At 36.3% G+C, this 24,052-nt stretch overlaps 1 long non-coding RNA gene across 4 annotated transcripts in view; it reads right to left on the bottom strand.

Moving 5' to 3' along the window:
- LOC147916106 (uncharacterized) overlaps positions 1-24,052 on the bottom strand; it is a 99,965-nt gene that overhangs the window by 55,417 nt on the left and 20,496 nt on the right. Inside the window, exons 2-5 of one of the 4 annotated variants that reach the window (XR_015553405.1) lie at positions 11,857-11,904; positions 11,549-11,659; positions 8,287-8,343; positions 5,817-5,956 (exon numbers count right to left, since the gene is read on the bottom strand). This is a non-coding gene — a long non-coding RNA (uncharacterized LOC147916106). The remainder of the gene's footprint in view (positions 1-5,816; positions 5,957-8,286; positions 8,344-11,548; positions 11,660-11,856; positions 11,905-24,052) is intronic. The other 3 variants (XR_015553406.1, XR_015553408.1, XR_015553407.1) reach the window with 3 other exon arrangements.

Here is a 24,052-nt window from a genome sequence, read left to right as displayed (position 1 = left end):
TTGCTCATCTAAAAAGCCTACTTAAGCCTATTCTATACTTTACTACTATTCTGATTCTCATCCAGTCCCAGAACTTATTATAATGAGGTTCCCAGCATGATTACATGCTCACTGTAAATTGCAGCATTTTGGAGATTGTTGGGGAGGAATGGGCTCTAGAGGTGTGAAAGCAGCATTCTACCCTTGGGAAAGGAAACTACTCGGTGCCTTGGGCTGAAGGTCTGGAGTTAAGACCACCAAGCAATGGAGGAGGCATGAATCCCATTTTAACCTCCCCAGGCAGCACGTGGGTGAGGAAGCAGCTCACTGAAAGGAAGAGAAGCAGGGTAAATCTGCTTGGTTCAGTGACTTGAATAAGGAGTCAGTAAGGAAGGATAATTTTTGAGAGCAGTTCTGAACAAAGTTATACATAATGACTCTCAATCCTGACCTGAAGAGAGTTTGTGTCAAGATTTTAAGGAAGGGGACTGTATTAGTTATCTATTGCTGCATAACAAATTTCCCCAAAACTTAGTGACTTTAAAACATTTATTATCTCACAGTTTGTGTGTGTCAGAGATTTGAGCATGGCTTAGTTCGGGCCTCTGTTTCAAGGTCTTTCACAGGCTGCAATCAAGGTATCAGGTGGGCTGCAGAAATCTCAAGGCTCAATTGGGGAAATATCCACTTCCAGATTCGCTCAAGTGGTGTTGACAGGATTTAGTTTCTTGTGGATTGTTGGCTGGAGGCCACCCTCAGTGGCTTGCAATGTGAGTCTCTCCATGGGGCAGCTCACAACATGGTGTTTGGCATCTATCAGAGTGAGTGAGTGAGAGAGTAAGAGAGGGCAAGCAAATCAGAAATCAGAGTCTTTTTGTGCTCTAATCTTGGAAATGATGTCCCATCACTTTTGCTGTATTCTATTTGACAGCAGCTAGTCACTAGGTCCAGCCCACTCTCAAGGGGAGGGGATTACATATACATGTGAATAGTTGGGGATCATTAGGAGTCATTTTAGAAGCTGGTTAGCACAGGCAGCAAAACACAGAAAGAATAAGCCCCATTCTTATTTTCAAAGTGAAGATCTTTCACTCTGGGGCAATATCGAAGATGGATCCTGAGGTTGTAGGCAAGGGGGAGAATGAGAGACAGGGTAGAAGGAGAATCTTGCCTTTAGGCATTGGAAACAGTGTGGAGAAGAGAGCAGATTCCAGAAGGTGGCAAAGAAGAAACACTGTCAGGATTTCTTAGGAAATATGTAAGATATACCTGCTGGGCAAAGAATTATAAGACTAGAATTCCTTTTTGCTATTAATGACTCATTAATCAGAATTCTTCTGAATCTTTAAAATCTAGGAGTTGAACAGTTGCAGCTGAATGCAGGCTCTCTCCACAAGGCTGATATCTTATATATGGCTTCTGATAGTCCCAGACTCCCATCCTCTTGTTTAGTAATCCCAAGATTTTTCTGTCTGTAAATACATCCATAGAATAAAAAGACTGGTGGGCTCTGCTTATGTTACATGCCCACTACTGGACCAATCATTGTATCCAGAAGGGTGTAGTATCACAACTGGCCTAGCCTGAGACTCATGCCTACCTGTGTGACTAAAGACTGAGGACACCTTTTGTAGTTATTAATACTGTTCACCAAATATTTCCACTTTCCATCCAGGCAGATGGTACGATTGTACTTCGCTGTCTCATTGGAGTAACTTATGGCCATGTGACTTTCTTTGACCAATGAAAGTGAGCAGAAGTGATGGATGTCACTTGAAAAAAAAATAGCTTTATTGAGATATAATTCACATACCACAAAATCCACCCTTTTAAATTATACAATTCGTGGTTTTTAGTGTATTCAGAGTTGTGCAACTATCACCACTATCTAATTCCAGAACATTTTCATCTTTCCAAAAAGAAACCCCATATCCATTGGCAGTCACGGCCCATTTCCCCCTCCCCCCGTCCCCTGTCTATTGCTAATCTATTTTCTGTCTCTATGGATTTGCCTATCTTGGATGTTTCATATAATATGGGACCTTTTGTGACTGGTTTCTTTCATTTAGCATAATGTTTTCAAGGTTCATCCAAGTTGTAGCATGAATCAGTACTTCATTCCTTTTTATGGCTAAATAATATTTTGTCATATAGATTTACCACATTTTGTTTGTCCATTCATCTATTGATGGGCATTTTGGTTGTCTCCACATATTGGCTATTATGAATAATGCTGCTATGATGTTTTTTGTGTGGACATATATTTTCATTTCTTTTGTGTAGAAACCTAGGAATGGGAGTGCTGGGTCATATGGTAACTCTTATGTTTAACTTTTTCAGGAACAGCTGTGTTTTCCAAAGCAGCTTCACCATATTACATTCCTACCAGAAATATATAATGGTTTCTATTTCTCCACCAACTCTTCTTATTTTCTGTCTTTTAAATTTAACTATCCTTGTTAACTATCCTCATATTGATTTTGGTGTGCATTTCTCTAATGACTAATGATATTGAGCATCTTTTTACGTGCTTATTGGTCCTTTGTACTTCTTCTTTGGAGAAATGTCTATTCAAATCCTTCGCCCATTTTTTAACTGGGTTACCTTTTTATTGTTGAGTTGTAAGAGTTCTTTATATATTCTAGATACAGGTCCCCTTTCAGATATGTGATTTACAAATATGGTCTCCTATTCTTCGGGTTGTCTTTTTACTTTCTTGATAACATTCTTTGAAGCTCAAAGTTTTTCATTTTAATGAAGTCCAATTTATCTATTTTTGTTGTTGTTTTGTGTCATATATAAGAAACCATTTGTTGTTTGTGTCATATGTAAGAAATCTGAGGTCATGAATATTTAGTTCTATGTTAAGAGTTTTATAATTTTAGCTTTCACATTTAGCTTTACATTTTACACTTATATCTTACATTTAGATCTATGATCCATTTTGAATTAATTTTTCTGTATGGCGTGAGGTAGTAGATATCTAATTGTCCCAACACCATTTGTTGGAAAGACTATTCTTTTCCCATTGAATTTTCTCAGCATTCTTGTCAAAAATTAATTGACCATAAATGTAAAGATTTAATTCTGCGCTCTCAATTATATTTCATTGATCTATACGTTTAGCCTTCTGCCAGTTCGTGTGTGTCACTTCTATGTGAAAGTTTTAAGAGCCAGTGCATGATTTGCTACACTTTATTCCTCTGCTTCTTCATTGGCAATGTTCCAGATAGGGCTGGACTCTTAGCCTGGGTTCCAGAGTAAGGATAATGTGGAAAAGAGCTCTGAACCAAAGTACACTGACATAGTGTGAGTGAGAAATCAACTTTTGCTTGAACTTATTAATATCCTGATGTTGGTTACTAGCCTGTTCTGGACAAATGCAGTACAAAAATAGACAACTTCACACAGAGTGTGGGTGGAGTTCCCGAAAAAAGCCAGAAGGGAAATGAGAAAACATGCTGGGTAAGCAAAACTTTAGCTATAATTTTAAACCCCAAGGGCTATGGGCTAACCCTAATTATGTTGTATATTTCTTGATGTAGCCTGGAGAAATCTTGATTACCTTACCAACATCAACACATATTGCTGATTAGTATGTCCTGGATACTGGGGTGCTAGGAATTCAGTGTGTAAAATGGAATCTCTACCTCAGGATCTTACATCCTAATTGGGGAGATAGAATGTATACACGGGAAACAAAGAACAATACAAGCTACCATGTAAAAGTGGTGCTAGAGAGGCTTAAAGGAGAAGAAATAAGGCTGATCTAGGATAGTTAAGGAGGATTTCACTATGTTGTGATTTAAGTTGTGCCTTCAGGGAAAAGAAGGATTTAGACAATCAAAGAGGAGAAGGAAGGTACAGGTGAACAGAGGGCTAGGCAAAGTAGTACCAACTCGCTTGGGAGACAAAGAATAAATAGATCAGTTTACCTGGAACATGAAGATCTGTTGAGAAGTAGTTGTAAAAACAATTGGGGGCAAAATTGAAGAAGTCTGTGAATGATGAGTCTAAGTTTTATTCTGTAGGTAGTGGGAAAACATTGAAAACTTGTTTGGAGGAGAAATGATGTTTTTGTGAAATTAATTTTATGGCAGTGACATTAGAAGCAGTAAACGTAGTTCTACTTCATCACCTCTGAAATGACTGTGAAAGGTGGCTCTGTAATGTGTCTGATTTACTATAGTTCATCAGTACAGTCTTGTAGAGCTTTGGAAGTGCCAATTAATTCACTTTCATTCTCTAAACTAGAAGCAGTTTAGGCTACTATAAGAGAATATCATGGACTGGATGGCTTATAAACAACAGAAATTTATCTATCATAGTTCTAGAGGCTGGGAAGTCTAAGATCAAGGTCCTGGAAGATTCAGTGTCTGGTGAGGGCCTAGATCCTGGTTCATAGATGACAACTTCTCACTGTGTCCTCACATGGTGGAAGGGGACAGGATGTTCTCTGGAGTTTGATTTATAAGGACATGAATCCCACTCATGAGGGCTCCATCCTCATGCCCTAATCACCTCCCAAAAGCCCCACCCCAAATACCATCACTTTGGAGATTAGGATTCAACATATGAATTTTGGGGGGACACAAACTTTCACTCTATAGCAATTACCATCTAGTGTTGGAGTTTTCTGTACTGGGTAGCACAGTGCCAGTACCTGAATGACAATGTATATCAAATGGTCAAAAAACCTACTGAATGTGGGCTTTAAATTTTTGGATTCATCAGGGCCTTACAAAAAGACTCCAGAAACAAATAGTAGACTTGAATAGTGAAGGAAATTGCAGACTCAACTGTCTGAGTGTGGCAATCGTGAGCCGTTTTGAGAGTGAGTTGGCAAATATTTTCCCAACTTTCAGTCCTAAGAAACATGCAAACAGAGTCTGTGTGAGTGAATGCAGCAGTAAACCTGTGTCTCTGTTAAACCACAGAGAAATGAAATAAGCTGATTTTAAATTTCTAAAGGGAACTTAAACCACCTGCTAAGTTGTAGAATTTAATTTGCAAGATGAATACTTGGCAATGTGACACTTCTCTCATAGCTTCATTTGCTGTTTTAATAAAAATGTTCACAAAGCCTTGGTTCCATCTGTTAGAGCGAAAACAACTAACTGCTATTCAAACAACAAAAAATACAGCTTTCTAGAAAACTATATCTAGTGCCACCAAAATGTAAAGAGGTATTTATAAATTTTAAACTTCTGCCTCACTTCTAAAAAATGTTGTAATTGCATTGCATCTTGGACTCAACACATAAATAATTTATGCAAAAATTTTAAATTTAAATTATTCCGCCCCACTCCAAATACAAACAAATGCTTTCAAAGTTATCGTGACTATGAATCTTACTGCAGCAGGCTACAGATTTTCATTACAACAATTTGTAAGCAAATATTTGATTATTTTTATAAGCCACAAATCTGGCCGAAGGAGAAAATGATACGTAATAAATAAAAACTGTGCACACCACACAGTATGTTTGTTGTTATATTTCCATATTGAAGATAACAATAAGCTGTAGTACAACAGCCTCCCTACTTTATTGATTGAATTTCCATAGCTTTTTTCCTCAGAATAGATCAAAGTTTTATAACTTTCAATAAGAGTTATTTCTCAAGCACTAACTCCATTACTTGACACCATGTTGGCATGTGGTAGGCACAAACCATGTGTTTGTTGAGTCAAAAAGAGTAGTCAATGTTACATCAAAGAAAGGCAATGAGGGGAGAGATATAGAGATGTGAACAAAATGTAGAAAAAAGAACAGAGAGAGGTTTTCCAACTCTCTGTCCCATAGGATTACCTTGGACTCTAGTTTCAGTTTGTCTTACCTTGACATATTGGGTAAAACTGAATTGTTGTGCGAGGAGGAGAACTAAGGCTGACAATGACACATTAGGGGGTCCAAGGAATGTCCTGTTGTCTTTCTCAGGTTGTCTCCTCCCATCAGGAAACTGTGTATTTACTCTTCCTGCAGAAAACAAGGGTTATGAGAGTCTCATCTTGTGATTCAGTCTTGTGTTTGATTCAAGATGTCATGGTCTTGTCTCAGGTCAATGGCTATTGAGAATTTGTCTCTTTAAATACTAGTTTTAGATATTTGAGTTTAGGCCTAGGCGCTTTAAAGGTAAGGAAACTGAGACCTATAAAGTTAAACAACCAGTTAATTACCCATTGAACAGGAAATAGATACAATATTTTCCTTAAGATCATCCTGAATTCTACCTAATTTAAAGTTCAAATAAGGAGGAAATGAACAATAAATAAATTTACTCTTTTATCTAGTCTTTTCATAACAACTACAGTAATGGAACTTATGTCCCATTGCCAACTTTAAGACCGCCTAGAAGCACCGAAAGGAAAGTTATCTATGCTGAGCAAAAAGAGAGGTAATAGTTTCCATATATTTGTTAGTGAAGCCTCGACTTGGAGACCAGATTTTTTTTTTTTTTTGTGAGGGGGATCAGCCCTGAGCTAACATCCATGCCAATCCTCCTCTTTTTGCTGAGGAAGACTGGCTAGAGGAAGACTTGGGCTAACATCTCTGCCTAGCCTATCTTCTTCCACTTTTTATATGGGATGCCGCCACAGCATGGCCTGACAAGTGGTGCATTGGTGCACGCCCAGGATCCAAACCCAGGCCACCAGCAGTGGAGCACATGCACTTAACCGCTACACCATGGGGCCGGCCCCAGAGACCAGATTCTAATCACTTACTACTCAGAAAAGTTTTGTAATCTGTTTGATCCCAAATCTTCTCATCTGAAAAATGGGAATAATAATTACCCTATCTAGTTCACAGGGTATTGATACAATGAAAATTAAAATGAGAGCATGTGTCCAAAGTGCTTTGTTAATTGTACAATATTAAATTAAAAGTAAGATAACCTTGGCAGTGTAGTTGTAGTAGTTTTAATATCAATGCTCTGAACCCTTCCATAGGAAACAACTGCAAATAGCCAGTACAGGAAAATCTGACTCATTAAAAACCGCTGATCAAAAAAAGAAACACACAGAATTGATAAAAAGATACCACAGAAAAAAGATAAAAGTGAGTAGCAATATTAGTCAAGAACTGAATACTCTCCAAAAAATGATGCCATGGAATAGTTGATATTTGGTACTAAGTACTTCATAATAAATACTTTTAAAATGGTAAATGAAACAACTATTTCTGTGAAAAGAAACAACAAAGAAGGATTATATGTAAGAATGTTGTGAAATAACAGAAAGAAGTGAAATATGAAGTGGCAGAACTCAAAGTAAAAGAAAAAAGGTAAAGCCATTATAAAAATAAACAAGACGTGTAAGAGAACAAAGGATAATAGACACCATGGAAAATTCATGGAGATACAAGAGATTAAAGGAATAGAAATTGGAAAAGTTAAAAAAAATTTTTTTTCAAGGAGTTTAAAAAGAGTTAGACAGGAAGCAATAGAGAAGTCAGGCAAAGAAGATCCAAGGTATACATAATTGGAGTCTTTAGAAAAGACCAGATCAGTGGAAAATAATACAAAAAAATTTTCAGGTTAAAAAAACATTTTTCAAATCAGCCTATTGAAAGGGCAAACACTGGTTCAAGGAAAATTGACCTAAAAGAGTCAATACCAAGATATATGCTAGTAAAGTTACTAAGCTAACAATTTTATATCCACCCAAATTGTCCTTCCAAGCATTGGGAAACATTTTGGGCATATAAGAACTCAAGGAATAGAATGTTCATGAGCCCTTATTGAGGAAATTATTGGAGTATAAACTTCATCAACCAAGAATGACTAGGAAAACAGTAGCAAAAGAACTTACAGTATGAATCAAATATATCTAACTATAGAACTAAGACTAAAACAAATAAGGAAACTAGAGTGACAGAAAGTAAACCTTGTATGTCCTCACAATTTAGAAATTAAGTAGCTAACAAAATTGGGAGAGTGAGAGGGAGAAAGAGGGGGATTGTCTCATCTATAATATCTAGAAGTCAAAGGATATTATTTCAAGTTGACAGTCAAATACTGGAAGTAAAAGAAAATTTAATAAACACTAAGAAATATAATCTTATTGACTCATAATGGAGGACAAAATAAAACAAGGAGAAGAGAAAATATTCTAATATTATAATTGATCCTCATAGGGAACTAATAGTGTCCAAAGAAATAAAGGTAAATAGAGGAATAAAAATATAGGCTTTCTTAAACATCGAAAAAAACTGCATTCACACAAAAGTAAACAAATTACATTGGAAAGACTTTTAACTAAGGCCAAGCATATCTATCATATCAATAAGTGTAAATAAGTTTAACTCACCTATTAAGTATTTTCAGATTAGAGACTTTGTTCTATATGCAGAAGGCACATCTAAAACTTTCAGAAGAGTTGAAATTAAAGTGTGTCTTGAGAGGTCACTATCAGATAAAGTGGAATTCAGGATAAAAGGCATTACATAGCAAATGTCCTTTGTAATGCCAAAAGGGACTATTGACAATGAAAATATAAAAGTTATGAAAATCTATGCACCAATCAAAACAGCGGTAACATTCATAAAGCACAAATTATAGAATTACAAGGAGAAATGGACAAAAATACACTAATGTAGAAGACTAAGGTCTTAAAAGACCTGAAAAACGTTATTAAAAGAAATCCATTCATGCATGTTGAACTCTGTTACTGAAAATATAAAATACACCTTGTTTTCAAATACCCATGGAGCAGTTATGAAAATTGATTATAATTGGACCATAGAGTAATTCTCAATCAATGTTTGATTACAATAAAATAAAACTAGAAAAAAATCAGAAATAAAACTTCTTTTCATTTGATAATTTAAGAATTCTTAAACAACCTAGGTCATGGGTCAAAGAGCTATAAACTGAAATTGCAGAATTTTAAAAATATAATGATAATAGTAAAGAAAACACTATATAACAGTGCTCAAAAAAAGGTCATATCCCCAAATATTTATATTACTTAAAAAAGAAAGGATAAAAATAAATGAATTAAGCTATCAACTTCAAAGGCTTGAAAAGGAAAAACTAAACTAAAGAGAAATAGAAAGAAGTATTAATAAATATAAAGCAGAATTAATAAATTTAAAAAATAGAAAAATAGAACTGATAGGTAAATCCAAAATCTGATCTTTGCAGAAGAAAATAGAGTACATAAATTAGTTAACTTAATCATGGAAAAACATAGAGAAAGTGTAACTACAAAGATTATACATACAGAGACATTAGGAAAGTAACTCCAGAAAGGAGAACATTCAAAGAATTCTGAGATTACTCTGCTTAACTCTATGCAAATAAATCGAAAAACCTAGATGAGATGAATAAATTACCATAAAAAAGATAGAATATGTAAACAGACCAATTTCCAAGAAGAAATAGCAGTTGTCAAAGTGTGATCTTCTAAAAACATTACTAGGCCCAGGCAATTTTACAGGAATTTCATAAAACCTTTAAAAAAGATAACTCCAATGCTATTGGAACCATTCCAAGAATGGAAAAAATTAAAATTCTAAACCTACTTTTTCATAAGTTTGCAAGGTCTATATGAAGAAAACATTCAAACACAAAAGAAGGACACGTATAGAATACTTGAATTAATGGAAAGACATACTATATGCTTGATTAGTTTCCACTAAGTTAATTTTCTAATTTAATGTGGTTCTGATAAAAATACAACAGATTTATTTTTACCTAGATAAGTTGTTTCTAAAATTAGAAAGCAAGAATAAAACATGAAAATTCTTAAAAAAAAAAAAAAGAATAGTGAAGTAGAACTAGCCCTACCAGATATTAAAATAAAATGATATTAAAATAAATGACCTCCAGACAAACCAATAGATCAGAATCAAAATTCCAGAATACAGCCAAATACACGCTGAGATGCACATTGTAAATTAGCATTTGATAAATGTGGCATCTGAGACTTGTTGAGAAAAGGACTATTCAATGAATTGTGTTGAAAAAATTAGGGTGCTTTCTGGAAAAAAAAAATTCAGCAAGATACTTCAGACCTTGTGGTAGGCAGAAGTGTAAGATGACCCCTGAGATTCCTGCCCCTCAGTGTACACTCCCTGTATAATCCCCTGCACTTGCCTATAGACAGAACCTGTGGATACGATGGGTGTCACTGCTGTGATAGAGTAGATTAGATTAAGGTCTCTGATGAGGCAGCTTTCAATTAATCAAAAGCTGGGTGGGCCTGACCTAATCAAGCAAGCCCTTTAATAGAGGGTTTAGATGTCAGTAAGTCTTCTGCTGGCTTTAAAGAAGCAAACCTCCCAGTTGTGAGAGGGCCTGGAAGGGGCCACATAGCGAGGTACTGCAGGGACCTCTAGAGTTGAGAGTGACCCTCAGCTAATAGCAAGACAGAAGGTCCTCGGTCCTACAATTATAAGAAAGTGAATTCTACCAACAACCATGTAACCTTGGAAGAGAACCTCAAACTCTAGAAGGGATCAGAGTCTGACTGACACCTAATTTCAGCCTAGTGAGACCCTGAGCAGAGGAGCCAGTTAAACCATCCTTGGCCTCTTGGACCCATGGAAACTGAGACAATAAATGTATGTTGTATCAAGCCACAGAGTTGTAGTATTTGTTACACAGCAAGAGATAACAAATATACCCCTAAAAATCTAAATTCCAGAAGGATGAGAGAATTAAATGTAAAAACTTAAACTATTAAGTAGAATAAGACAGGAATATATGTGGATGCCAATAATTTAATCAATAACATTTTGAGGAAGTTGTTGGCTTTGAGTTGTTTTCAATGGAAATGTTGAATTTTCTAGCCTAAAATTACTAGAAATGAAAGTCCCTGACAATTTAGAAAATAACAATGAGAACAGCCTAAGGGAAAAAATCTACAGGACATAAACAAAGCTATATTTTAAATGCATAATATACACAGCTAAACAGTTGGGGGGAAAACTCCCAAAAACGTAAGCAAAAAGAAAGCAGGAAGAATTAATTAATAGATCTATAAGGAAAAAGAAATTAAATTAAAAACAGGAACAATAAAATGGACAAAACAAGAATAGAATTAATATACAAAATCTTTAAAAGGCCACTAAGATAGGCAAACATTGTAAAAGTCTGACGACTGAAAAAAGAGAGTAAAGAAAAATATATATCATTAATAAAGAAAGGCTATGACCACATATTCAGAGAAAAATCTTTAAATAATGATAGAATTCTAAGTATAGCTAACCAAGTAGACAACATAATGAGAAAAAAGATCTCATTCGAAATAGTAATAAAAAAATATATATAAATTATTTAGGAATAAGCTTAATAAGAATGGAAGAAAGGAAAACACAGTTCTTTAAACAAGACTTGAAAAAACACTGTGCTCCTGAATGGGAAGATTGTATATTATAAATGTGGCAATTCTATAATTTAATCTATACATTCAATACAGTTTCGACCAAAATTCCATTTAAAGTTGAAAGGCTAGATTAAGAAATAAAAAAGTTTAGAAAAAAATGGGGAGTTACCCTACCAGATATTAAATAGATATATATAAGGACAGTAATACTAACAATAATAAGAATAGCAATGAAGCCTACCATGTGCCAGGAATCATGCTGAGTATTTCACAATGATCTCTTCTTATTCTTGCCGCAACTCTTTGAGGTAGATAGTACTGTTATCCCATTTTTGTGGATGAAGAGGTTGAGCTTTAGAAACGTTAGACAACACGTAAATAAGAGGATGAGCCTGGTTTTAACTCAGGCTGTCTGAACTCAAGGCCATCCTTTTAACCACCACACATACTGCCTCAAGTTCACATTGCTGGCAAAACGAGGTACTTATGAATAACTGGCATTGGGACAATTGGTTTATCATTTGGAAGAGAATAAATTTGAATCCTTACCTCCCACCTGATAGCAAAGCAAATTTCAGAGGAAATAAATGAAACATTCTGCAAAAAAATATACTGGAGAACAATAGATCAATATTCATATAATTTTAGGGAGGGAAAAATATTTCTAAGCATAAAGACAGTAACATAAAATTTTAAACTTCTAAGCAATAATAACTAAATAGAAAACATTAAAGCTCATTAACAAATTTAAAGTACCAACAACAAAATAAGAAAAAAAATTGCAATTTGATAGACAAAAGGTAGTATCTTAACGTATAAAGAGCCTTTCAAATCAATAAGTAAAAGATAAAGCCTCAGTTTTGTAAACTTAGGTGCTTCTTAGAAACAGCTCAATAAGTTTATGATGGGGGGCAAGGTTGATGCCTTGGTGTGTAAGTATAGAGAGCTGTTGTGAAATACGTGGAGGTTTATGGATTGGCAGTGTATTTAAAGGGATTTAAAACTATTCAGAGAAGCTCCTGGGAGCATAATTACTCCTTTGATTAGTCATTAAATAGATGTTTAGCAAGTCTGTACTATCTACTAGGTGCTAGGGGCAGAGAGGTGAATAAGACACGGAGCGTAGTTTCCAACTGTGGGAAACTGTAAATTAAAGAGAAAGAGACAGAGACAGAGAGACAGAGAGGGAGAGAGAAAAGCTATGTCCCAAATTAAAACAGGATGGGGTGACTATCTGGTGATGACTTGTCATGAAAAATTCCTCTAAGGAAGTGAAATTTAAACTGAATCTGAATGACAAGAAGCCAGATGATGCTGTGACAAGAAGTGATTGCACATAGAGAGCAGAAGTGGAAGGTACTGCAGTGGTCCAGGTGAGAGATGATGGTGTCTTAGACTAGGGTGGTAATAATGGAGATAGAGAGAAGCGAGTGGACTTGGAGCATGTTTTGGAGGTAGATTGACATGTCTTGTCAATTTGGAAGCTGAGGTAATGAGAGGAATTAAGGATAATGCCTATATTTTTGATGCTACCAACTAGGTATGGGTTGATGGTGGTATTATTATTTAGTCAGGTGGAAAAAACTGAGAGGGAAGCAAATAGTTTAGTTTGAGGGGTGGGTAGAACGTGAGAATCACAAATTATGCCCCATCATGGTAGGTCTGAGATTCCAAAGACATCTAAGAGAGATGTCAAATAGGCAAAAGTGAGAGGATGGACTTGGAGACACAGAGTTTCGGATTCCCTCATCATACAGATGGTATTTAACCCTAGGGTCTAGAAGAAAACCTCTAGAGCAAGAGTGTAGATAGAAGAGAGAAAGGTGCCCGGGAAGGAACCTTAACATACTCAACATGTAGAGCAGCTGAGAAGGAAGAGCCAGCCAAGAAACCTTAGAAGAAATGGCCAGTGAAGTAGGGGAAAATCAAGAAAGTGTGGTGTCATAGAAGCCAAGAGAAAAGTTCCAAAGAGGATAAAGTTGTCAACTGGTAGACAAAGTGGTAAACTGCTTTGAATTTTGCTGAGAGGTCAAGTAAGAGAAGAAGAGAAAAGTGACAATTAGCTTTAGCAACCTGAAGTTATTGGTGCGCTTGACAAGGGTAGTTTCAGGGCAGTGGAGGGAGCAGAAGCCCAGCCCAAAATTCACTTCCTCTGTTTCATCATCATGAAAGAAGGAACTCTTAGTTCCTGGGGAAGGTTTCAATGGGCTCCTCTTGAGTCACTTGCTCATCTCCTGGAATCACTGTAGCAGGGAGGCGAGGTGGCATAAATAGCCCACCTTAGGTTGAGTGCTCATGTCCGGATCCATCACTGGGTCCAGGGAAGTCAATTCATGGAGCAGAAGGGGTCCGTAGCAAGGTACCTCCCTGCACCCCAACACACAAAGGTGCACAAATCTTTCTCTATTTCTAAAGCAAGTCAGGAGAAGCAAAAGTTTGGGTAATATGTAACCACAGCCAAGGTCAAGAGTCAATCTCAGCCTTACCTGTAGGGTACAAATACTCTGTAAATGACAACACAGTAAGTGTTAAGTACTTAACATTCTTGATTCATCATCTCCTTGCAAGTGCAAGAATAGTTTTTCTCCCATTATCTTTAGTCTAGAGTCAACTTAATTTGATTTACTGATCATATCATAAGCTTATCTAACTCTTATTTTTGGGTATCATCCTTTAATATACTGTGAACCATGTGTTTAACTAAGTGTAGAGAATTGTGAAACGAAGATAATGGGGTGATTAATTTGAGCACAGTAAGTACAAGTTAAGTTTTAATAGTCCTATGGTATACATAAGTATTTCTCTGAATAAGAGTGTAGTTAGACTTATCCCATTTAATCATAACATATTTACCTGCTTTTAAATGAGTTCAGACCAGAAACTTTTTCAATTTTGTTTTAAAAATTAGGTAAATATGTTTGAGAAGTCAAGACAGTGAAATAGAATGATTACATTAGTCAGACTGTATGAAATTTAACTCTTCATGTTTGCATCTTACAAATGTTACATCTGTTTTACCAATGAATTGTAGTTCTGCTTAACAACACTCTTTTCTTTCTATTTTTAATTTCTAAGAGAAGATATATTTAAGTAATTACTAGTAAATTGCTCTAAACCAAAACAATGTTTGGAACATTTATTGCTTATATTCACAAAATCACATGGTACAGAAAGTTAAAACGCAGATATGTCAAATAGGTTCTTATAAATGTTTCACAATCCATTATTGGATGACAGCAGGGAGAAGGAGGGAACGAAAGGACATAGAAAGTTAAATAAACTATCAGGATTATTTTATTCTTTTATAAAACCAGGTGATGGAACAAGAGTTCTGAGTCCCCACGTACTGTTTATTGTACTGACATTATGGTCATTGTGGGGATCAATTATTCTCATACTGTAGGTCTGAATGGGAAGTCTACTTGCCTTCTGTAGATGATTGAGTTGCAGCTAAATGATGAAATCACAAATTGGGCAAACCACTATGGCCATCCTAGTTGTTTGGGAAAATCCTAACAACTCTGTCCTCACCTACAGGTGCAGGTGCAGGCTTTCTCCTTGCCCATAGGTTCCCTCCACTGTGCACTCTTTTGCATCGTGGCCACTGTGCACTCTTTTGCATCGTGGCCACTCTGCATGCTCTCCCTCCGGAATCACTCCCTCATCCTTCATGGCCTCATGGCTGACCTATTAATTTACATTCTGCTCTTCCTTTCTACTCAGCTCTATAGATCTGGATCAACTCACCTGGGCCTCAGACCTTGATTGACACCCAGCTTAGGTCAATAAATATTTCTTTAATCAAACTTAATTTTAATGAGTTCTCACTTCTAAGATAATTATTTAGTGTTTACGAATTTGTTGTTGGTATAATTTTGTTTACTGTTTCCTCCTGTTACAATAACCTTTAATTTTGTGGATAAACCTCTTGTTTATAGTAAAATCTTTATTTATTGTGTTGTATTATCTTTAGATTTTACTATTATCCATACATCTGTTCTCATATTTACAATATTCAAAGAACTGGAAACACAGGATTTGTATTAGTTTCCTATCGCTGCTGCAAGTCACCGCAAACTTAGTGGCTTAAAACAACACAAATTTATTATCTTACAGTTCTGATGGTCAGAAGTCTGAAATGAGTCTCCCAGGGCTAAAATCAAGGTGTTAGCAAGATTGCATTTCTTCTGGACGCTCTAGGGGAGAATCTGCCCCTTGTCCTTTCCAGCTTCTCGAGACTGACTGTATTTCTTCGCTTGTGGCTGCCTCACTCTTTCCTCTGCTTTTGTCCTCACATCTCCTTCTCTGGCTATCCTGCCTTCCTCGTGTAAGGACCCTTGTGATTACATTGGGTCCACCTTGATAATCCAGAACAACTTTCATCTCGAGATCCTTAACTTAATCATATCTGCAAAGTTGCCTTTGCCATGTAAGGTAACATATTCACAGGTTCCAGGGATTAGGACATGGACATCTTTGGGGAGGACTTTATTCAGCCTACCACAAAATTCATTACTGTTATACCAGGCAAGCAAAGAAATATATAAAATTAAGACCAGATTCTAAAATGTTAATTAAACTTTAATACCAAAAGACTGAGGTTGCTTAGAAGTAAAAATTATTAAGGTATTTGGTAAAGAGATTATGTGAAGTCTAGAGTTAATATAATAATTAACAAAATTCAGGTTTAAGGAAAACCATAAACGCCATTGGTTTGAAGCCAAGGTCTATCTAATCCAGTAAACTACACAGGAATAATTTTTGTGAGACTTTGGCTATCTATAGTATAAAACTGGATACCCAAACATACTCTTCAAGCCCTGGTCATTTTAACCTTTTAGTCATTTCTTTTTGTAAATATGTACATGTGAAAAAAATTAGGAAAGTCTAAAGGGTATATAGCAAAGAGTAAGTCTCTAACCCTCTCTGTCTTCCAGTCACTCAGCTTCTTTCAGAGGCAATCAAGTCACTAATTTTCTATTTATTCTTCCAGACATTACTTGATCATTTTAGTTGCTTCTCTCTAGAATCATCGAGGCATTAGGAGGTTATTTCATGCACACTTTTTATTTATAAAACTATCCCAAATTAGTTAGATAACCATTAGAAATAATTTCTATTAATACTTGAGACCACCTTTTCACAATTTTTGGTGTTTACTATCTAATAAAGTATGTACTGCCTGATAATCTATAGTATGTCCTTTGGTATTTAGGTCCTTGATCACACTTTAATTTTCTTTATCTGCCAAAAGGAGCAACTGTCATGTGGATGTCAAAGCATGGGGCTCTCGGGGCAGCCCCTCAGCTTAAAGTTTGGCGTTTCCAGTTCCAAGATGTTTGACTTTGTTAGTTAGTTGACTAACTAGTTGACCTCTTTTGTTTTGCTTTCTTGATGTTTAAACTGGGTATAGTAATAGTATCTATCTCTTGGGATTATTGTTAAAGTTGAGTTAAATACTTCATAAGGCATCTGCCATTTACTAAATATTTAATGAACAATTGTATTTATGAAGAAATCCAGCAGATGTGCAAGGATTATCTTCTTGCATTTGCTATTTACCTTAGTTGCTAGTGATTACTGTTATTCTACTTTTAACTAATTTATTCAATATGGAAAAAAGATTACTGGCCTATAATTCTCAAAGTTAGTACTGGGATCTTCCTTATGGACAGTAACAACTAACGTTCATTGAGCATTTATTGTGTTCTAGGCTCTCTGCTAATGTGCTCCTGTTGCATTAACTTTTTTGAGCTTCCCCAAAACCTGTGAAGTAGTAGTGTTATTGTCATCATCCTCATTTCAAGGGTGGGTCTCTAAAGAGTAGAGAGTTTGAATAACTTGCCCAGCCAGTTAGGAACAGAGCAGGATTTGAACCCAGGCAGTCTTAGTCCAGTGCCCATTCACTTAATTACCAAGTTATCCTGCCTCCTGAGGACAGGCCTTACCCTGGCATTTCATTAATCCTCAGGCCTTCACTCCCTCATTCTTTGTTTCTTTTGTTTTTTTAATAGAAATGTAAGCATTTATTGAATGCCTATTATGTGCCAGGTACTCTCATAGGCAGTAGGTGTACAAAGACAATAAGGCAGTGTGCCTACCCTCAGGCTCACAGTGTCTGAGAGCAACAAGTTACAGATTCTGAACTACCATAACTTAACTACTGCTAACTTGAGGCTAGTACATGTAGTTGCCAACATTTCATATTGCACTAGCTACCTTTCTCTTTCAAAGGACGATATGGAAATGCGAAGTTCCCTCACGTCTTTCTCCGACTGAAGCAAACAACTCATTTATTCACTCTCTATTCTCCTCTGTATCTGTTTTACACTGTGGTTATTAAGTGTCTGTCTTGCAAGCTTCCTACCTTTTAATATTTTAAAAACTTATCATTGATATTTTACATTTTTATTACTGTTTTAAAATTAAAAATTTTATTTTGAGATAGTGTAGATTCACATACAGTTGTAAGAAGTAATATACAGAGATCCTGTGTACCCTTTACCCAGTTTCCCCAATGGTAACATCTTGCAAAACAAAAGTACAATATCACAACAAGGATATTAACATAGTAGCATTGACCTATCCACAGACTTATTCAGATTTTCCATTTTACTGGTACTCGTACGCACGTGTGTGTGTGTTTCTATACATCATTGAGATATTAATTCAAGGTTAGCCCTGGATATTTTTTCCTCACATAATTTTATCTTCACCTTATCTTCCCCTTGAGCAATCTTTATATTTTTAAGGAAATGCTCTATCCCTTTCTGTGATAGCATCTTTGATATTGCATTATTTTAGACATTGCAATCAACCACGAAGAATTTTTTTCTTCCAGAAACCTAGTCTTTTTAATTCATGCCACACATTTTTTTGAACTTCCAGTGGGTTATTTTTAAATTATCTGCAGAGAGCCTGTGGCTTATTTCCTTTAAATTAATCCATGACATTTTTCTTAATAAATGTACTTTTATTATATTTGTAAAATGAAGTAAATGTGGTATAGTTTTTTGGGTTTTCCCCTGAGTTGAATCATATTGTGATAACTCATATAATAGTGATACACTTTCAGATTTTCTATAGATAGAACTTCCTATTCTTACTTCCAAATCTAATATAATTTATTTTTTTCTAGGTGCTAACATTACATATTCTAAAAATCAGAGAATTGGGTAATTTATCCTATGTAAAAGCTTATCCTCAAAATCTCATCCACATTATGTATTATCAACCTAAGTGTTTTATAGCACTACAATCTTTCTGAGTTCTCTATAGTTTGTAGGTTGGCCTATAGCCTATTGGTTTTTTTCTTTCTACCCAGCTTTTGAGATGACAATGAAAGAAAAATTATCACCTTCAATTCCTATTCAATGCAATATAATAATTAAGTTACTTTGAATTCTAGTCTCCCACTTTGTTTTTAGAATCTATTATTTATTATGTACCTGGTGTTAGTTCCACCATCTGATATAAAGTGATAGGAACTCCAGATCTCTTTTTTTTAAATTGAGATCATATTGGTTTATAATATTGTGTAAATTTCAGGTGTACATTATCATATTTCAGTTTCTGTATAGACTGCATTATGTTCACCACCAATAGTCTGTTGTTGTTGTTTTTTAAATTTTATTTATTTATTTATTTTTGGTGAGGAAGATTAGCCCTGAGCTAACATCTGTTGCTAATCCTCCTCTTTGTGCTGAGGAAGATTGGCCCTGGGCTAACATCCATGCCCTTCTTCCTCTACTTTATATGTGGGACGTCTGCGACAGCATGGCTTGATAAGTGCTGCGTAGGTCCATGCCCTGGATCCGAATCCGTGAACTGCGGGCTGCTGAAGCAGAGCACGTGAACTTAACCACTACACCACTGGGCCAGCCCCACAAATAGTCTGATTTTTATCTGTCACCATACATATGTGCCCATTTACCCCTTTTGCCCTCCCTGCACCCCTTTCCCCTCTGGTAACCACTAATCTGTTCTCCTTGTCCATGTGTTTATCTTTCACATATGAGTGAAATTATACGGCATTTGTCTTTCTCTGTCTGGCTTATTTCACTTAGCATAATACCCTCAAGTTCTATCCATGTTGTCATACATGGCACGATTTTGTTGTTTTTTATGGCTGATTACTATTCCATTTCATATATATACCACATCTTCCTTATTCGTTCATCTGTTGATGGGCACTTGGGTTGCTTCCACGTCTTGGCATTGTGAATAATGCTGCAATGAACATAGGGGTGCATAAATCTCTTTGAATTGTTGATTTCAGATTCTTTGGATAAATACCCAGTAGTGGGATAGCTGGATCTTATGGTAGTTCTATTTCTAATTTTTTGAGAAATCTCCATGCTGTTTTCAATAGTGGCTGCACCAGTTTGCACTCCCACCAGCAGTGTATGAAAGGAACCCCAGATCTCTGGATTCCTCAAACAAAAACTTACTGCTACACAGAATCACAGGGACATTAAGATCACATCACATGGTACACACCTGGCAGAGGCTACAAACTGGTGGCCCATAAACCATATCCAGTTTGCAGATATTTTTTTGCTTGGCGTGAGTGGTATCAGCCAACATGTTGTTTTTTAAGTTTCAATTAATTGACAAAACTTTAAAAATCAGGAAATTTCACATCAAAATTTCCAATTTCCTTTGAAAAATTAGGATGCCTGGCAGTAATCAGCTGGAGTAGAGGGGCAGCTGCCCACTTTGGACAGGGCAAGCACTCCAGTTTGCCACAGCTCCTGTCCCCCGACTCTGAAGGTGAACAGTGCCGATCATGTATCACAACACTCATGCCATTATTTTCCTTAGGCCTGGCCTGCCTGGCTCAGTCATGTTACCTGCCTGATGCCCATAGGCATCATAATACGCAAGTCTGATGCTTGGACTTTGGTCAAAACCCCTATCTGGCCATCTGCTTGGGGTAGTAGTTGGATATGAGATCCATGGGAATTCCTTCAGATTAACACCAGAGGTAAGTTGGAGGTCTGCTCCTTGGTCTACTTTGGTTGGCTTAAACCACTGACCCTGATTCCCTGAAACTCCACCTATGAAGCTTGGCAGAAAAAAAGAGAGCTCTCACTTTAAAGGATGAGAGGAGCTTGCATGTTTTCTTTCCCTGCCCCCACCCTACTGTCCAGTAGACCTTCCACAGTTAAGGCATCCCCAATAAGGATTCTGCTGGTAAGTAGCCCTCTGTTTGTTCTCAGATATCTCAGTATCTCAAAGGACTACACGGTTTAAATTGGGGGGGTGGTGGTGTTCCCATACAGGAAATACCCACAGGCTCTACCTTGACATACTAGTCACAGTAAGGGGAAGAGAGTGGAGAAGCTAGTCCACTGGCATAGGAAGGGAGAATGATGGTCTCATTTGAATTCTATTCTCTACATCTTTGCAATATCCACTAAAATGTCCTCTCCTGATATCAAGACCTAAATTGTGTGTACTTGGGACTCCATTTTGCCCTTGAGTCTTTTCACTAGCTGGAGTGAATGGGGTTAGGGAAGAGCTTTTGTTCCTCATAGATGTTAGTAAGACTTTGGGCCATTAAAATTTCAGAGTGTCAATTACTGTTTTCCACTTCATATTGCTTGTGTATGTGTGGCTTTCAAACCTTAGGCTTTTGGCCCATTAAATACTACAAACTTTGATTTTTGAACTGTCCTCAGGGTTTTGAGAACAGTTTGTTAGTCTTACTATTTTGATACCCACCAGGGAAAATATCCAACCTGCTATGGAACAGGATCATTAACTGAAGCATCCACTATGAGAGGGAAAGTGCATAATGTTATAAATGAAGTCACTCCATGAAATAATACAGATGTATTCTTTTCAGTGAGTTCTGTGCAAACACCTAGTCAAGCTGAGACTTCCCTGATTATGTACAGGGAATGTATTTCAGAAAATCACCAACTGGGTTTTTCAGTGGTTTAAAAGCTGTTGTGCTGTAGCATTCCAGAATAAAATAAGTAAATACCACCTACCAACCAGTCAAGTTTTTTGATGCAGCATCCCTTTACTTCAAAGCTTATAATGGAATTGATTTTCAGTGCTTTTTTATTTCAACTCGGAAGCCCCATGAATAACTACTCTAAAATAATTTCAACTTAGGAATGTTCAGGAACTGGTGAGAAATTGATAGCAACTGTTTTATGCTTAGCCAAAAGATACTGAATAAAAATATAAAGGAAGAACTTGCTGTGTTTAGATGAGAAGAACCATATTATAAGGAGGCAAAGAGCCAGAACAAGATTTTCCATGATAATCAGAGTAATTTAAAACTTTCTTTAATTTTTAGTGGGATTGATCCCTCAAACAAATGAGATTTCATTGCCTGGGGAACTGGCAGAGGCTATAAATTAGATTCTAATGTGTTTATTCCTGGAATGTCATTCATTGATCATGACTATTTGATGAGATAGTCATTTTGATGAGAGATTTTTAAAAATTCAGCAAACCATCTAGATATTTGGAAACTCCTGGATAATAGACAGAATTTTTTCCTTTGCATTCAAATAGATAGAATTGTACTGATATTTATTTTGAGGGCATGTGTGGATCCAGGTTTTGTGTGTCCTGAAGCTTATACAATTTGCGTGGGAGGGGGCTTTCTTTAAGAAAAAGAATATAAAATTGTAAATATAAAATTTGGTAAGAAAGTGAGTATTAGAAAGAAAGTAGAAATGACAACAAATTACAAATATCAAAAGCCTGAAATACCACAAGATCACAAAATCCAGAAAATAAACAAAATTCTTTTATTTTTTTATTTTTTATTTTTAAATTTTATTTATTTATTTTTTCCCCCAAAGCCCCAGTAGATAGTTGTATGTTACAGTTGCACTTCCTTCTAGTTGCTGTATGTGGGACGCGGCCTCAGCATGGCCGGAGAAGCAGTGTGGCGGTGTGCGCCTGGGATCCGAACCCTGGGCCACCAGCAGCGGAGCGCGAGCACCTAACCGCTAAGCCACGGGGCCGGCCCTACAAAATTCTTTTAATTGATGAACTTCCTGATACCCCGATATCATACTTTTTTCCTTACACTTTTTAGCTGCATACTCATTACTTGTCTCTTTATATGACAATAATTTCAGAATATAATTTTTTATCCAGAGAATAGAAAGATCACTCAGCCTTTCCTCTAGCATAAATGTATTTATTCTTATTGAAAGTTTAGAAAAGTTTCAGCTTCACCATTCCCTATTAAAAAGTCCATGTACAATTTTAAGATTGTTGCTAAATTTGGGAAAACTTCTATCAAGTTTGTTTCATACATAAGCTATTGGATTTCAGGACATTTCAAGGTCTCTTAGGCAGTGACTGATCTGATAGCACTCATTAACCAATATGTCACTAATGTCCTTGTATCATGATGCTGGGTGGGTCTGCACAGCAGGGTGAAGGGAGATTCCTGAAAGTTGTTCCTACACTGGGACAGCTAGCAATAACAACTATCTAGGGAAGTGTCTACAAACTACACAAATATATGTCACCAAACCCAAACTAAATGTACCCCCAGCTCAGTTCCCCTTAGGCAAATCCCCAAAACGCCTGCAGAGTAGAATTCCAGTGCAGAGTAGAAAGAGACAGTGGTTTTAATCAATTGTGATTAAAATATCCTTCTGCAAATTTTACAAAATGGGCTAAATAAATCCACTTTTGTCTCAAGGAGAAGGAACTTGAAGCCAGAGGACTAGATGTAGCATTTTACCTACTTAATTTTATCTAATTTCTGAGAAGCGCCCTCTGAACTCTGAATGAGTATAGTCTAGCCCCAGCATAGCAGATTAAGAACAAATGTTTCCCAGATTTCTGTATCCTATTCAGTGTCTACATATTTTTCTTAAGATATAAATTTGGTGCCTAATTTCCTCTGTTAAAACTATAGCCTTTCTGAGACCAACAAGTGAGTTCTGATAGTTCAAGAAACAACCTGGGGGGGACGGCCCCGTGGCTTAGCGATTAAGTGCCCACACTCCGCTACTGGCGGCCTGGGTTCGGATCCTGGGCGTGCACTGATGCACCACTTCTCCAGCCATACTGAGGCAGCGTCCCACGTACAGCAACTAGAAGGATGTGCAACTATGACATGCAACTATCTACTTTGGGGAAAAAAGGAGGATTGGCAATAGATGTTAGCTCAGAGCTGGTCTTCTTCAGCAAAAAGAGGAGGATTGGCATGGATGTTAGCTTAGGGCTGATCTTCCTCACAAAAAAAAAAAAAAGAAAGAAACAACGTAGGAATTTATCTGACCCTCATGTAGTAGTGGGAACAAAGCATTCCTTATGAATATAAGAATGGGAAGATGGAAATGTTAAAGAAACACATTGTTTAGGAAAGAGAAAAAGAGAATGTAATATCTTTGTTCAATAAAAGATCAAATATATTATTTTATGTTATAGATCATTGAATGTAAGATACACATATATTAATTTTATGTATGGGTTACAATTTACCTGTATCAGATGATATTTAATTATCTTATATAAGTAAAGGTTTGTCATAATTAAAATCCCATGCTCTTTCAAGACATATTTAGATTAACTTATGCCTTAAAAAGAAGTCACTAGAATTGTTGCAATAATTTGGCAAAGTGGGAATTTCCAGTACAATTTTGATTTGAAGGTCACCAAAAGCTCAGCTTGTTCCAAAATATTTCTATATGCCATGGCAAAAAGGGATATTTTATTAGAGCATGCCCTTCTCCTATTATGATAACATAAATTATTT

Source organism: Ceratotherium simum, chromosome 10 (assembly GCF_057802395.1).
Source record: "Ceratotherium simum simum isolate JZ-2026a chromosome 10, ASM5780239v1, whole genome shotgun sequence".
NCBI classification, from domain to species: Eukaryota; Metazoa; Chordata; class Mammalia; order Perissodactyla; family Rhinocerotidae; genus Ceratotherium; species Ceratotherium simum.
This window is presented reverse-complemented; position numbering and strand designations above follow the sequence as displayed.